The sequence below is a fragment of the Morone saxatilis genome, unplaced genomic scaffold (assembly GCF_004916995.1).
Source record: "Morone saxatilis isolate NCDOM2014 unplaced genomic scaffold, NCSU_SB_2.0 Contig20, whole genome shotgun sequence".
NCBI lineage: Eukaryota > Metazoa > Chordata > Actinopteri > Moronidae > Morone > Morone saxatilis.
This window is the reverse complement of record NW_023339763.1, coordinates 9,292,898-9,295,532: the sequence shown is the minus strand read 5'-3', so window position 1 is coordinate 9,295,532 and position 2,635 is coordinate 9,292,898. Positions and strand designations below refer to the sequence as shown.

Below are 2,635 nucleotides of genomic sequence, written 5' to 3'. Positions count from 1 at the left end.
GTCTTTGCACTGCACACATACACAAATGATTGGATGTGTGAAAACAAAGGTAAAGAGTCACACTCAAACATGAAAGGTAAAATACTCTACTAAGCCATGAAATTAAAATAACTCCATTACCGTTTACACTTTCAGCTGAGAACATGGCAACACCATGTGTCTGTGTCACATAAACTGTCTAAACACAGTGTCACGTTTCCCTCACAGTGCTAGTGAATGCCCAGCCAGTAATTAGGGCTTGTTTGGATGATTGAACCATGTCATGTTAGAGGTGGAGCAGAGAACCAAACATTTCTACAGGCTCCGTAATAACAAGCTAAGTCTGCCCTGAAATGACATCTGGCTAACACACACTTTAACTCACACACATTTGTGTGTAAATGCATGTGTATCTGTGTGCGTGGATGTATCTGCCATCTTAGTTTGTGTATGTCTCAAAAGTACTTCACAGTCTGTGTGGCTTTCAAAGTCTGAATACTGAATCTGATTTTGTGTGTGTGTGCGTGTGTGTTGCCTGAATGTGTGTACATGTTTAATTGCTACATAAACTAGTTTGACACCCACAAACAGGACAGAGTTGCTGTAAATTTGTAATGGTGGTGATGGCATCTTTCTATTTAGAAAATTCCACTAATGAGCAGTGATGTGTAAAAATGTCACAAAACCCATAAGAAAAAAGAAAGGAGAAGATGATCATAATGTCTGGGAATGGGAAGCTTGGAGCAAAAACACAAAGTTTACGACCAAAACTGTCACCAAAATGCAACAAATTGGGCCCAAATAATTAGCATGTGTATGTAACATTTAGGAGGATCTATAGGCAGAGATGGAATATAATATTCATAGATATGTTTTCCTTAGTTTATAATCACCTGAAAATAAGAATAGTCATGTTTTTGTTACCTTAGAATGAGCCGTTTTTCTCTACAGAGGTAGATGGTCCTCTTCTATGGAGGCCGTCATGTTGAACCGCCATGTTTCTACAGTAGCCCACAACGGACAAACCAAACACTGGCTCTAAATAGGGCCCTGTCCTGTTAGTGTCATCTGATTATTACAGCACCACAAGTGCTGTTTATGCAATTTACCCCCATGCTCTCTGCACTTGGCAACATTAATTATTGATGGAAACCGACATCAGCAACAAATGGTCAGCTGCCAGCTTGACACTGCACCCAAAAGGAATCCATAAGAGAAATGTGGTGTACATTCTAGTGGTGGGCAATGTGGACATACTGTACACTTAATAAACTATACTGTACAGTTGCCAGTTTATTAAGTACACAGTCTAATATAACAGCCCTGCAATAAGTCCTTCCTTCAAGGTTATAATGTTCTGTTTTTGTTGAAACTGTTACAGAGTGGTGTTGATTTCACTGTGTGGTCATTTTGGATGCTTCAGTTTGTGGTGCTGTTCAACTGTATGGCATTATACTGACAGGTTTTCTTATTATTTTGTCTGCCCATTTATATCAGTGAGGTTAGGCTGAATGACAGAAACACATCTCTCTGTCTGTCTCTGTACCCAATAAACTAGCAATTGTGTGTATTTATAACCGTATGTATAAAATGAAATACGGTTAGGTATATGTAACATATGTCATTTTATATTAGTGTATAACATGATACTGTAAAACTACAAGTGTTAAAAGACAAAAAAAACTGATTGGAAGGTTTGCTTTTTGGCAGAAAAGCAAATTAAAATGTGAAATTAAAAGAGACACAATAAGAGACCGATAACTTGGTATAAATGGTAAATGAAAGTCTCCGACCACAGCCCCATTTCTACTGTCTCACCAGTCGATATCATCACATCACCCAACCTCATACGGGTCGTTACACTGTACTGAAAACCCAGGGAAGACAGAGACATTAACAAAAGGCTTCAATAAGTCCATAATAGCGCTGTATAAGGCCTGAGCCATATGGCACATGGTGTTGTCAATGTTTCATTTTCTCCTTCTGTAGTAACATGCATGCACTCATTACAACAAAAACACATGTGAAAGCTGTCAGGAGACTTTGGGCCTCCTCCACCTCCTCCAGCGGCAATTAGCAACTAACAAAACATTTAGGAGGCTTCTCAGGACAGTCACACATCCTCTCAATTCCTCAAGAAAAAGCAGAAGAGGTTCGAGGTGCAATGAAAAATGCAGCAGAAAAGATTTACCTTGCCTTCAAAGCGCTGTTAGAAAAGACCTGTTGCAAGTGATTCATCTCATGTGCCAGCAAAAGCAGACAATGCGGTCTAGTAGTACAGGTATAAAAAGATTAACTAGGAACATTTGCAGACTTGCTCTTTGTTAGGCAAGCACCCTGATACAATGGCACAGAACAAGCAAATGACTCCCACTCTCACCACCACCCTCAGTGAATCAGGCCTCGCTGTTTGATTTCTAGACCTCACCAATGGACAAAAGCAGAATTGTCTTTATAGCGACACATCAGCTGACAGAGCTTTGTGGTGACTGAGCCGGTTTGTTTTTAAAAGGTACAGCCGATAACACAGGGGTGGAAAGTTCAGGTTAACTGGAAGGCCGGTCTGCCCTGGACGTTCCAGGATTTGCCTATCTGGATAGGAGCCGTGTGAATAATATACTATCAAAAACCTAATCTACAGTATCAGGAGTGTGTA

General features: G+C 40.1%; 1 protein-coding gene across 1 annotated transcript in view; it reads right to left on the bottom strand.

Moving 5' to 3' along the window:
* The window catches only part of LOC118331751 (rho GTPase-activating protein 26-like), a 72,376-nt gene that overhangs the window by 65,357 nt on the left and 4,384 nt on the right, over positions 1 to 2,635 (bottom strand). The gene's annotated exons all lie outside the window — the stretch shown is intronic.